General features: G+C 33.9%; 1 protein-coding gene across 1 annotated transcript in view; it reads right to left on the bottom strand.

Moving 5' to 3' along the window:
- The window catches only part of LOC123523103 (uncharacterized), a 32,854-nt gene extending 18,407 nt beyond the window's left edge, over positions 1 to 14,447 (bottom strand). Inside the window, exon 1 of the mRNA XM_045300735.2 lies at positions 14,059 to 14,447. The gene's annotated coding sequence lies outside the window, so the exon portion shown is untranslated. The remainder of the gene's footprint in view (positions 1 to 14,058) is intronic.
- Between the last annotated feature and the right edge of the window lie 255 nt (positions 14,448 to 14,702).

Genomic DNA, 14,702 nt, shown 5'->3' with positions numbered 1-14,702 from the left:
CATTTACCAAATAGTCACGGAGAACATATGCCCCGCTCGAGGATCGAACTCACGACCCCGCGATCCGTAGACCAACGCTCTACCTACTGAGCTAACCGGGCGGGCTTGTTGAACCTTGAGTCATAAAACTATGTACAGTAACAGGAGTAGGGGCCCTTGTGTCCTATGGACACATATCTAGTTTCTTTAAGTCAATAACCATCCTAACTGGGTCAAGTTCTATAACTCTGACATGTATTTTGGGTCAATTATGCCCCCTTTTGGACAAAGAAAATCCAAGTTAAAAGTGTGTTTTTTTGTTGTTATTTTTTTTTTGTGGGGGGGAGGGGGTGTTTGCAAGTAACTATCTAACTAATATTTGAAGCAAAATTAGTCATCTAATACATAAAGATAAAACATATTTAAGGAAATGAATACTGTTAATTTGTTAAATATATTGTTTTTTTTTTCTTTGCATATCAAATCTACACAACAAAGTTTGTGCATTATATATTTAAAGTCATTTATTCTAGCAGTGAAAACATGATGAAAACAGTCGTTCTACACTAATCTGAGCAAAAAAAAATGTTAACATTAGGATCTATTTACTTTTGGACTTCTTTCAACTACACCATGAAAGCACATTTTCGACCAAATTACTGACCTTATTCCTATTAGAAATATTTCTTATCAAATTATATAACTTTTTAGCTGTGTTTTCAAGAAAGATATACCACCAAACATATTGCCAAGTTTCATTGTGAAAATTCAAGATTTTACCTTTTTTATACGCCCGTCTCTGAAACAGCCGGGCGTATTATGTGAACGCGTGTCGGACTGGCGATCGGCGTCCAAAAGCATGTCCGCTCTCTAAGTCGAACATTTTTAATCCAATCTTCACCAAACTTGCTGACAATGTTTGTGGGCATAATATCTCGGCCAAGTTCGATAACCACCCAAATCATCCCAGGCACTCTTGGATTATGGCCCTTGAATTACTCGAAAAACAGCACATTTAGCCTTGTCCGCTCTCTAATTCAAAAGTTTTTATCCGATCTTTACCAAACTTGCTGACAATATTTGTGGGCATAATATCTTTACCAAGTTCGATAAACACCCAAATCGACCAGGCACTCTTGGGTTATAGCCCTTGACTTAATCGAAAAACTGCAAATTTAGTCGAACACTTTTCATCCGATCTTCACCAAACTTGGTGACATTGTTTTTAGGCATGATATCTCAGCCAAGTTCGAAAACCACCGAAACTGACCCAGGCACTCTTAGATTATGGCCCTTGAATTACTCGAAATCTGCGAAATAAGCATTGTCCATTCAAACAGTTTTGATCTGATTGTCAATTTCATCTTACATAGAACCTCACAAATACCTTGATTCCTTTTTACTCATTTTAGCGGTTAACAAGGCATCCAACATCAACAATTTTACCTTTCTGATACGTAACTGAATATTTTAGACGGGCGTATTTTTATGACAGTCTGGCACTCTTGATAAGGGCTAAATTTAGGCCCTATTTTCGATTGACTGTAAATTTTGGTAAAACTTCCATTTTTTACTTGGATTCCGAAATATGATTCATTCCGTCATAAACAAGGCCCAGATGGATACTTTTCGTGCATTTTCTGATTTTCAAGAGACAAAATATTGGCCTTTTTACCTAAGAAAATGCTAAAGAAATAGGAGCATCTATGCAAAATATGGTAAAAAATTAAAAAATTTTTTTTTCAAATTTCATGATTATTTTGCATTAGAAACACCATTTTGTAACATATTAAACAGATCTATGACCATTAAGGCTAATAATGAGAAAAGTCTTATTTCAGCTCTTACAGGATGATGGTCAGTAATTCAAATCCTTCTTTGTTTCATAAAAAATGTCTAACTCAGACATCTCTATTTTATCTGTATAGAATATCACTTTTTCCTACATCTACTTTTCATAGAAGTTTTATCAAAATTAACCACTACTTCAATTATTGATCAAATTTGGCGTATGGGGTTTAATAACATGAAAACCATCTCATTTCATGCAGAATGTATTCTAGCAGTGAAAAATGTGTGATTAAAAATTTTATTCTACTCTAATTTGCGCAAAAAAAATGGAAAATTAAGATCTGTTTACTAGTACTTTGGACTTTTTTGACTACACAACTGGAGCACATTTTCGACCGAATTACTGACCTTATTCCTACAATCAATAAGGTTTTGGTGGAGTTACGGCCTTTCTTGACATATACTTTTGTTGCCCATTCAATTACTCTTGAAGGGATGAATGGATTGAAATAATTTGAAGTACACACATTTACGATCATGCAATACATGCCTGGAAAAAATCCACAAATATTTGGCAGAATTATAAACCTTTTCTGCATATGACTATAAAGAGCAGACTAAGTGGGGTTTTTTGGTTTTTTTGTTACAAACCACAAGTTTTTGGCAGAATATTGGCCCCTTTTTTATTTCATTGTCTGTTCTGACTATCTTTTGGTAAGTTGAATGGATTGAATTTATGTTTCAAGTACACAGGGATCTAATCATAAATACAAACCAAGTTCAGTTTTAGTGATAAACCGCCAATATTTGTTATAAATCTTTTCTGTCTTAAATTATGCAAACATTTGATTTCCCTCAGCTAATTTTTATGATAATGAATGAATCTGATTCATTTTTTGGAATGCAAGTATGAATGATAAATTGATTGAATTCAGTTTTAGTACATACAGGATATAGGTATGTGACCATAAAATGAAGGCGAAGTTTGATTTTGGTTACACTTCACAAATTTGTGCTGCAGTAATATTGCCACTTTCACCTTGTAAAACAGGTCTTTTGTACAAAAGTGCAGTGCATGGGTATTTTACAGTTTGCTAAAAGTATTTTGAAAGTTGTTGGCAAATGTTTTCTGATGTGGCAGATAAATAGAGGATATTTGTTTGGTTTTCCTGAATACGAAATTTTATTCACAGATAAAGGAGACAGCTTTGAACTGTGAAAATTGTCTCCCTTTGAGATGAGATATGATAGATGAATATGCATTTTGTAACAAACTTTAATCTCTGGAAACAGACGTGGAAAAATGAAAGTGATGTCAGACTTCCGGTGACGTTACAAAGAGCCACTTCACACAAAAGCCCCATTTTATTATTTCCAGCATAATGTTGTAAATTTGTTACAAAATAATACTATGAATAAAGACATTCACCACTAAGAAACAAAACATGACTACAATTCAAACTAATGCTAATGAAGATACACTGAATTTACATCAAGGTTTGCAACTGCCAAAAAGTTATCAAAAATAATTAAAAGTGGCCCTGCGTTTTTTGCAGGGCATGTATATTTTAAACCCATCGATGAGAAAAAAGTTTCTGGAAACATATCTGTTATCTGTCTCTCAAACCATTGTATGTGCTTTACGATTAACCATAGCAGTTAGAAGTTTACAAATACATGTATACAGAACTTGTCAGCATGGTTTCTTTCCTTAAAATCTAGAGATAATAAATAACTAAGTAAAGCATTTATTGTTTGGTCCTTTTTTCATACACTCCGACTATCCATGAATACTTAGGGCTGTTTCCATGTGTCTCAGATCTTGTTCATTTTTAACGGTCCTGATAAGGCATGAAAGTGCTCTTTGTTTCTTACCTTGTGTCACAAGGTAGTTCTTGTTTTCTTAGAAAGCACACTTTTTGATAAAGTGATTGGTTCTGAGCTTGGCTATTTACCAGAGCAGAAAAAAGCCTACATATGTAGATCTTGGCAACATTGTATCCATTAAGGAATAAAAATAACAATGTAAAGCATCTGTTGCTTGATTTTCTTGTTCCCTACATGGTCGAAGCAGAATTAAGGCTGTTTCCCTGTGTCCGAGGGTTGGTTCCTGGTCAGTAGTGCTGATAAGGGTTTTATTACAAGAGGTTTCGACCCAATTGTTTTGAGACATACCGCATGTTTAGTGTTCAGCCCGTTTACAGTTGGACACTACACTTCCCTCTTTGATTGTGTCTGACGGAAGAGGCGGAGGACTCTATGATAAGCAGTCTTTAAATCCTACCAGGACTGAACTGTTTTGATATTTGTCTTCTGGCCTGTTACGTCGGGCCCTTAAGGGTGTTTCTTTTGTTGCTCTGCCTTCTGAAAAGGCATTGAGTACATACGTTTTGGTTCTTAAGGTTTGTTTTTTATATATTTATACACGAGCAATTTTGTGTTTTACATGCCATGCCTTTTTATTGCCATTGCGTGTGTTAGAGATTCACCTGGAGGGGATTACTTTTATTTACACTGCCCCGTGTCTTTGGAATATGGTGGGGGTAAGAGTAAGGTTGGGTGCGCACCATAACCGGTTTAAGCTCCTCAGTGGTGTTTTTACCACTGACCGTTCCGAGGCGGTGCCCCACTATGTTCCTTTGTTTGTTCGTTTTGTCCTCATGTGTTGGCTTTGTGAGCGTGCGTGCGTGCGTGCGTGCGTTTGAGAACATAGCCAACTGGGTAATTTCGTATGAATACACACCAACAAACCGGGGATACGCTACGAACCGGGGAATTCCCCAGTTCAATCTAACAATGCCACGTTAATCCTGACCTTGAATTTAGTCATCTCTCGAAATTTGAGCCTATTCTGAGCGATAGAAATTTATTCCCCGATTTGCAGGTTCTAGTCATACACATATCTCACACACAATTAGAATTTTACCGGAGTGTGTATCCTTCGCAATTTTCTGCAGTTCCCCAGTTAACCTGTATACAGATCATTATCACTGATTTAACACATGTTTTCGTCATTTTAAGCTCATGGGTGAAATAATTATCGTTTCGCCATTTCGTTGTTGTTGCCATGTTAATAAAATGTTTAGTAATAGAAATATTGAATTGAAAATATTATAATATTCAGGAGCATCATTCAAAACATGTAAATAATACAAGATTGACTGTATACAGTTTATTTATAATCTATCAATATATATTCATTTTACAAACTTTCAACTTCAAGCGGTGCTTATATATGCACTGCTTTTTCCGGAAATATTTGTCAGTATTAGATCTAATATGAACTTAGGTGCTACCTAGAAGGCAGAGCTCCCTTGAAACATGACAAGTGCCCCTTGAAAATTAAAGGAGTGCTGCTGGAATTATCTGGAATTACGGGTCCGTTTTAAGAAGTTTATGTTCTTTAAGATCTATTAAAATTTTAAGAATTGATGATAATTCATTATTTCTGAATGAATGTCTTAGAATGCATTAAGAAAAAATCTTGACATGTGAAAACTCTACAAATATGCTATATACGAACTAAAGAAAGTTACGGTTCTTTTTAGAAGGAAAAATGTGTCCAACTTTAAGGCAAAATACTGCTATGATAGTCGTCTGGTATGGGGGAATAAAAATCATTTACATGTACAAAGCTTATTTAAAACCCAAAAGACTAGCCATCTTTAAAAGTTAGTGATGAGAATTTTACCCAGAGAAAATAACTGTTTGCCGAAATTCTCGAAAACTCCTGTTTTATTTACTGAACTGCTAAGTTAACAGTCTATGACATTTTTATGGTTAATCTTTTAGCACTACTGGTATATAACAGGAATGGTAGTAGGCACCTTTTTGATGTTGAATGGTTTTTTTGGGTTTTTTTTTTTTTCATAGTAATAAACTCAGTGATTTTTAAGCTTGTGGATGAAATATATGTGAACGGGGAGAAGAGCATTATGTGCTTTTCGCAGTTCAATGCCTGTATATTTTGTTCCCAAACCTTTTTAAAAAATAAGTTTTATCTACAGACAGTACATTGGAACCTGACATCACTAACAAAACACTTGTTAAATTTCACATGAATGACTTTATTTTTTACAATGCTTTCAAAACTCAGAAAAAACTGAAATAAAAAAGATATTAAAAAAATGGCTTCCAGTGAGGACCGAACTCTCGACCTTTGGTTTTCAATGCGAACTCGGTAACCACTGCAACAATGTGGAAGTATGACGTGATAATCACAAATATAAGTACTGGTATACATAACAAATTTCAGTTATGGCAGCCTGACGAAAATCGATTCCCATTGAAAATATTGTATTTTATCTTTTTATTCTTCGTAGAAAATGTATTTAGCATTAAATTCTTATTATTAGACGCTCATTTACATTTTTATTCAACGTTCAAACAGTGAGCGAAACGCTTTTGTCAACCGTAAACAGCAAGCGTCTACTGACGTCTTACTGATTAATTACTATGAGCATTGTGTACTGGAAGAAACCCGAACAACACCGATTCCAAAACAGTACCACGAATTTTCAACTCGATAGTAATTCTATACACAGTTTTATCCATTTTCTTTTTCACACGTTTAACCGTAATGCGACGCTGTTGGCGCCGCGAAGCGGCGCCGGTAGCTCTGCTATAAAGAATTCACAACGGTTAATGCAATATGTTAACAGATGACACCACTACAGCTATATTTCAAAGTCTATATTGTTAAAAAAATCGTTTGAACCCGCTCAGAGAAAAGCAATATGAACGTATTGAACAAATTTTGTTCGAATAAGTATACTTATTCCATTTTATTTGCATTTCGTTAACTCTTCTAAAGTCTTTATATCATATACAACATGTATATCTTTATTTACATTTCGTTAATTCTTCTAAATTATTGATATCATTTATTTCTTCATTTTAAATTTACTTATGGTAATTCATTCGGTATACAAACGGCCTAATAGAGATTTTCAGCTTACTTCGACACGTACTGCGGACCACGGACTGCGGACTTACTATAGGGGTTTTCTCAAACTGTATATGAGGAAGTTATGCATAACTGAACAGTGGCATATTTAGCATCCGGTTTTAATGCCGTAATACTGTTTCCATTTAAAATATCTGAGAAAGGCAATTATAAGATTTATTTTAAAATATCAGTCTTATTGTATATGAATTGCCGATATATTTTGTCTTACAAGTATTCTTTACAGCGTGGGAGCATAAAATGTTTACCCTTTTACCTTTTATATTGCTTTTTGTTTAATGCATCTATTCAAATCTTTGGACTACCGTATTTATGAACAAGAAGCTAGACGATCTGTATCAAGCTTGTTCTTTTTTATTAGAAGTGCTGCAACTTATTTATATGTTTGCTGTCAATTTCGTGAAGTCCTAGGCCTGTATTCGCTAGCAGTGAAAACGGCTGTTGATTCAACGATCAACATACCCTATAACTCAGGATCTGAACCAATGACCTCCTGGTGGGGAGACAGACACTCTTCCCCTGCGCCGCAAGAGGTTCGCCTATTTTAGCTCAGGCGGCCCCTAAAGCGTAGGGGATCACAGCAACATATGTTACAAGTGATTACTTATTATAATAATTGAATTTTTGGTATCAAAGAATGTATATAGTGTTTATGGAAACATGGTGTTTCGTATTATTGCACTCGCGACGCTGAACTGCTACATACTGTACGACGCACAATTTTGAATATGCGCGATACGATGCGTGACATTTTAACGCACCACAGTAAAAACAAATGGCTCACGTGCTATAATATATTATTAACCATTTCAAACCCTACAATTCAGTTTTATACGGTACTGAATTCATTCAGTTTTCCCGGCCACCCTATCGTGATATACATAACATGATGGCTACATTATGAGTTTTAAACCAATATAGACCTTGAATTTTTTCATGAGTTTAAATCTTTGTTCAAGTTCCCTGAAGCAGAGTATCTACTCATACCGTTTTAAATTGAAATTTTTACAGCAAGTTTTAACTGTAATTAAAGATTAAATTCCAGCTGAGATATGACAATCCTTTCTGAATAGTTACTTGAAAATAGTCATGAATTTAAAACTTAAACTAACGTGCAATTTTGATGTCAATGAAAATGTTTCATTATCTAAAGTATGACTCAAAATGTCAAAATGAAAATGTCTTTGCGTGACCTCAGTCATCAAGACCGAGCCTGTCTTGATCATTTTTCAAAATCTGATATCAGATTATGTTTATTATACGAAGTGGCCATACCTTTTTGATTATTTTTAAACATGCTGATACATAACTGATTCAGGGCATGATGTAGTCGCTAAATTATGGTAATGTTTCAGATATTCTATTCTTTTTTTATTTACAAACATGCTGATACGTAACTTATTCAGGATGTTGTCGCTAAATTATGGTAATGTATCAGATCTCGTTTCGACGGGGATGAAAGATACATGTATGAGAACTTCCTGTATGTGTAGACAAAATGTTGAACGAAATCATTCAAGAGATTTCATTAAAACTTCTATCTTATGGAACATTCTACAATTATCAAAAGTAATGAAAGACAATGACTTTTTCCATACAGAAGTCTACCAGAACATTGTATTTATATTATGCAACAAAAATTAAACGGACTTTCATTTTATTCAGAATGTTGAATTATTTTTTTCACAATAATATTTTGTACTGCTTTTTTTTCTTATCTTGTTGCTAGGAAAACAAGTCTAGGAATCGTATGGACGAACACAAATTAAAACCAAACTGTTTTCGGTTGCGGGTTTATCCCGCTACCAAAGTTAAGTGTATTTCTGACAATCATGTAGTATCTTTATTTGATTCCAAATCACATCCAAAGGATGTTCATGTGCTACACAAAGTAGTCCCATTCATGAACAATGCGGATGAATTATCAATGATCAAGTAGTTCTTATTCATCCTCTATCCATTCACACTGGTCATTTAGATTATATAAGATCTGTCAATGATTAGGTATTCCAGCCCATGGTTACATCACTGACTTGCAGCTGTTCATGTAAGGTCAGGCAGAGTTTATCTTAGATATGAGGCACATTAGTATTTTGTTTCTTATACATGTATGTTTATAGCTTTGCATTTAAAATGAAAAAAACTCTAGCAAAACCCGCAAACACCAGACATCTCAAGGCTTTGATTATTGGAGTCGCCGTTATCTTCAAATCCATGTTTCAAGTTGTACTTTTTTAATGCATGAACATATTATTTAAGGTGAAGTATTATCGTAGTACCGTACATATCGTGTAGTTCGAGTCGCACGAAAGATATGTAACGCCAGAAATGTCTCGATATCAAAACAAAATGTTAAAGCATACTGATATTTGAAGAACATGCTGAGGCAAGTAAAATGCACTTCAGTATTTAGATGACATCTGAAATGTGCGATTACGTATGTTAAATGTAGCCTGTTCACTATTCATATATTTTCAAACGTATGTATTGTATAATTATATCACAGTATACTTATTTCTACAATGAAGACATATAGGTAAAAGAAACATATATATCATAAGTATGTTTTCTTTCTTGCGAACCTTTAAATATTTTGAGAAAACCCTTACTGTAAGTACGCAGTCCGCTGTCCGCAGTCCGCGTCGAAGTAAGTTGAAAATCTCTATTAATACTGGTAAACTGAAATTTACGACTTGCAACTTAAATCCGGCATGAATACTTATTTTCAATGAACTTGCTTATATTATTATATTATATTATTTATAGGGTGCAGGTATGGGCACCCGAACAGTCACTGGTATTTCAGCGGGATTCACACGGTTCCTGTGCCAGGTTTGGGGTTTAATAGCGATTTTATAATTAAGCCAATTCTTTTTAAATTCTTCAACATTTTGGTATTTATCATATCAATAAAAGCTATCGAATAATCTTAATTATTTCCTGTATAGGTACAGCAGTACTTTAAGATTTTTTGATAGAAAATAAACTTTACACTAAATTTCTAGCGAAAAAAAGAGAAAAGGTTGTCGGCCAAATCAGTTCTTTTTATTTGGCCATATAACACTACTGATTGAACAATACTTGTTCATTCACAAAGCAAGTATCTTAGTTTTTTTTTGAAATGCAATAATTATATTTTTCAGCTATGTTTTATTTATGTATTTTGTAAATATTCGCACAAACTTATATTTGTCTCCGCCAAATAGCGGTTACTTCGAGTACAAAGTTGATATTTACATTGCATATAATGCATTTTTAATACCGTTTAATTTAGGGTATCGGGCTTATTCATCTTCATCCGACATAGGTGCTTATTATTGTTAATAGGCCAAAGTTTGCATGTCTCTCTCTTGGTTAAGGGAAAGAAATAAGTTGCATGCCTCTAACTTCACTCCAACAGCTTACAATAAAATACAGAGTTTTTGGTCTCCCAAAAGTAAAGTAGATACAAATACCTCTCAAATTACTGAGCTGCATTTGCAAAACGGCTGCATTTTTAATGTTCATTACCTCCTACGTTGTTTATATAAGTAATACAATTATCGATGTCAACAGTAATAAATATTGCAAAGCCGCGATATTTTAACACAGTTTTATTTATGAAATATTTGTCAAATTTAGAGACCACATAAATCATAACACTAGTACATTATCTGATTGATATTATCTACCACACATCAAAGAAAAGGTCACAAGGATCTAACTCCAGTACGTTGTTAATACTGTTTAAACAAGCCTAGATCATAGCTAACTCGTGCAATTATCTTAACACGGAATTTTCATGCTATTTTCGCGCGGTTTTTGTTCAGCGATCGCCATGTATAAAAATTCATGTTACACAAATGTTTCAACAATGCATTGTCTACGAAATGTGTTGTACATGTCCGAAATATTTGTAGTTTACGACGGTTCTAATAAAATGATGATGCTGCGGCTGCACGGGTTTATTAACGTTTGTCAAAATATGGAGATCGTGAGACATCAACTAAACAAATGGAAACAACAACAAAACAATATTTAGCTTATAGTCTTATGCAAAAAAAAACAACACAACAACAACAACAACAAAAACAACTTAATAAAATTAGATGTTCACGTTACGGACAGATATATCATGTAGAAAATTGTCACCAGAATCTGTAACCTGAAGCACATTATTTTAATACTTATAGTTCTACAGAACCGTCTATGATTTGATGTATTTTAATAAGCGTCTTACCTTTGTAAACTATCGCTTTTAGAATTATAGAAACAAAAAAGTTGTAAGGTTATAACACACTAAATAGTTGTTGTTCTTTATTCTATATAAAATTGACCTAATTCCAATTACCGCAGCACACATCAGGACCCATTTTAAATTTCTGTAAGCTACATTTTCTTGAAGAATATTGTCAGTACTAACTAAAAATCAAAAGAAAAGTGGGGGTCATGTTTGATACAAGAAAAATAATTTCAGTCAAACACACAAACTGCAAAATCAGCTAAAAAAATGAGACCCCAAATTATACTGGTGGTGTATGATCTACGTTTCCATGAAAAAATTTGTAATGTTGTTATTTCATTATGAAAATGCTACCTACATGTCAAGCATAGATCTGTCATGTGATTTTAGCAAAAAAAAAAATGCAAAGAAAATAAGGAAAATAGCTCTACAGAGCAAAAATTCTGAGGACTATTCGTATCCGCCATTATGCGACTACCATTTTTTTTCGCGCCATTTTTCTTTTTAGTGTCTGTATGCCTATAACACAAAAACGGAAGTTTCTGTTTGTCGAGGCCATTGGTATGGTCTCGTATATGTGTAAAGTTTGAAATCTCAAAGTCTCAGTGCGTTGCAGACATACCAAAGGTAATTTTTACAATACATACGCTCAGTAACCAAAAGGAGAGTTTTTCCTGCCACTGACATTCCTATCTTTCAACTATAAATATGAATATGGTATACAATTATCTGCACATAAAATTTTCATCAACTGCAGGTCCGTAGAAAAACGACGTTTTTAAGAAATTTTGTTTGATGATCAGTTTTGTACATTCAATGATATATTATACCGTATGTATATTGCGGTAGCACTTAATGTGTGTGTGGGGTTTTTTGGGGGTTTTTTTGGAACGAAGAGCGAAAATGATTGGTGATTGAACTGACAGTGCTGATGAAATAGAAACAATAACAGTCGGGTCCAGGGCAGAGCCCCCGGCGAAAAAAAATCGTTTGCAGAAAATTATATAATATTTAAAGCTCTTATTGTTGATATTACCGATTAAAATTGTACAATTTATGGTAGCTCTAATTGAAGAAACCTTATAAACCAATACAAATTTTAAGCCATATATAACCCAATTTCAGACCATGATTTTAAAAATTAGGAGACAAAAGCTCGCACCCACTTTACATTTCGGCAACGATGGTCATCGGTTTTTACTAAATTATTTTTAACTTTAATTTTAGAACAGAATTTTAAAGACATTTTGGTACAAATAGAAGTCAGAAATCCGAGTCTTTGTGTTTCCATTTTTCGGCTAAGGCCGATTCTGATTTTATCAAAATTATCAATTTTATTGAATTTTACTCAATTTTAGCAAATTTCAAACAGTATAATCTTTAATCTAAATAGAACTAATATAAATGGCTTCAAATTACCTTTTTGAAGGACACAATTAAGAACATTACAAAATAAACATTAAAAGTTAGGTCAGCATTCTTTTGTGTATGTGTTAGGGACCTATGGTGGCATACAAGCGCACAGTCCGGGACACCGGTAACCGTTGGCAAGTCCAGTAGTGATGATGTACACACCGCAAAATTTAGGCGCAAAATTTACTTACACAGCACTTGATAATGTATTCATTATTTAATATTATCACCTGAAACTTTCAGCACCGCTAGAAAGTTTAAGGCAATTTTGATAAGATAATAGCAGAATGTTAAGCAAAAATAAATAGAAACAACCGATTTTTTTTTTATAAAATTACCTGTAAAATTTCATACAGCGCGATCGTAAATAGCTATTTCGTTTTATAGTAAATAAATGTAATTTACATTTGGGCAGAAGATACCAAAAACAGAATAGAAAAATCTTTAATAGTGAACAGTGTTGTCAAACAAATTTCTTTTAAATTACCTATAGTTGCATCGTGCGTGTCAAGTTTATAGCGGATTTTAAATAAATCTTTGTTCTTAATTTTATTATGTTGTTTTTAATGATAAAAAGTAGAGTATAGACAGTCTATGGCCGTGACAGTTGTCCCCTTGGATGTATTGTGTGTAAGTCAGGAAGGGAAACCGCTGGAATCCTTGTGGATGAATTCGTAAATTGATAACTTGCAGTATTAAAACAGTATTAAAACATTTTTGTAACATCTATTTGAAATTTGGAACTCTGGAAAGTAACACCTTAAACATTAAAAAACAAAACAACAATACCACCACCAATACCCAGACATCATGCATGGCCGTAGCGACAAATGAGGCAACCGAGGCACTTGCCTCGGTCAATTTTTCTGCCTCCTCTGCCTCGGTCGATTTTTTCTGCCTCAGTTGCCTCGGTGGATTTTTTTCAAGGCGACTATTTTTGGTAACCAAGTTTTGTTTTGCCTTAGCTGTATGAATTACCAGCCGTTCTTCAAGAATCTGATCTCGGTTTGGAAAGTATTATTCGAATAGATGTGTTATAAAAACTATGGAACAAACTATATAGCATATAGATACGACGTCACAACTGTGTGACTTATGTGAGATATTTCAGTATCGTACTACGGTTGTTCAAAGTGCGCATTTCAGATTAGTGTTTTCAATATTCCCCAGGCTCATCATCATCCGAAAATACCAGCCTGTAGATGTCTCCCCGGGTGCGTAGCGTGGCACACTCGCTCTGCTCATTGCGCTAAGTAACATTTGCAATCAAAGCCTAAAAATGGGAGATAAAAGATCGAAAGAAGCAATGATAAGATCAGGCGAGGGTACGAAGCTAGTGCCAGTGTTTGCGCATAAGTAAACTGTATTTTTGTAGATTTGTAAATTTCAGAAATAAATACAGGGCTGTAGCTTGACTACTTTGTTTGATCTTAAAATATCACATACCTCAATCTGCTCCCCTCAATAAAACTGTTACAAATCATTGCGTATATTATTGCGTCTATTTCGGACTCCTACTTACGAGGACATGTTAAGAAAAATAAGATCTCGATTTTTCAGTCGTTCAATTAAAATGTTCCACTTTTTAATGTTATTTATAAGCTAGTTCAGTGAGTGATAAAACATTCGGTTTAATATGCATATCGGAAACTACGGGATACGGTCAAAATAAATGTTTTATATTTACCTTATGCAGATTTTGGTACTCCTAATCCTATAGCTTAGTAAATATTACACAACTGTGATTCATATAATAATTTCTGTTGTAGTCGCGCACTTTAATTTCACTGTAAATGTTCACCGTGCTCAAATGTAGATGATACCATACTGGTTTATGTCAAAATAAGTTTTGCAAAAAGTGGATGACAGATAAACATAATTTGATATCCTTTCATGATCCTTTCATCATTCAGACACGTCAGTGAAGAAATTTTAGTAATCTTCAAAATAATTATCAGATATAATGGCGGTCAAAATATGTTTACTGTGTAAAAATGACAGTATGTCATATCAGATACATTTGTATCATAATCGAAACATTGCGGCTAAATGCAAAAAAAAATGTTTTTACAATACAATGGATAAATTGCTTTTAAATGTAAATAGCGAAATGAATGCTGCAAACTAAGTATTTTGCGTTTCAGTTGCTTGGATCACATTACTATGTTATATGCACATAAGCTGCAGCGTCTTTGCATTGTAAAACAAAATGAGAAAAAAAGCTGTTGACAGCTACTTTCTAATGATATTAGGAGGCAGAAACTTCTTGTTGCACGTTTACACTTACCATTCCTTCAAAACTGTACGAGTATTTTATAATAATAAAAAGTT

The sequence above is a fragment of the Mercenaria mercenaria genome, unplaced genomic scaffold, assembly GCF_021730395.1.
Source record: "Mercenaria mercenaria strain notata unplaced genomic scaffold, MADL_Memer_1 contig_4697, whole genome shotgun sequence".
Lineage (NCBI taxonomy): Eukaryota > Metazoa > Mollusca > Bivalvia > Venerida > Veneridae > Mercenaria > Mercenaria mercenaria.
Note: the sequence above shows the minus strand (reverse complement) of the source record. Positions and strands in the feature narration are given on the sequence as shown.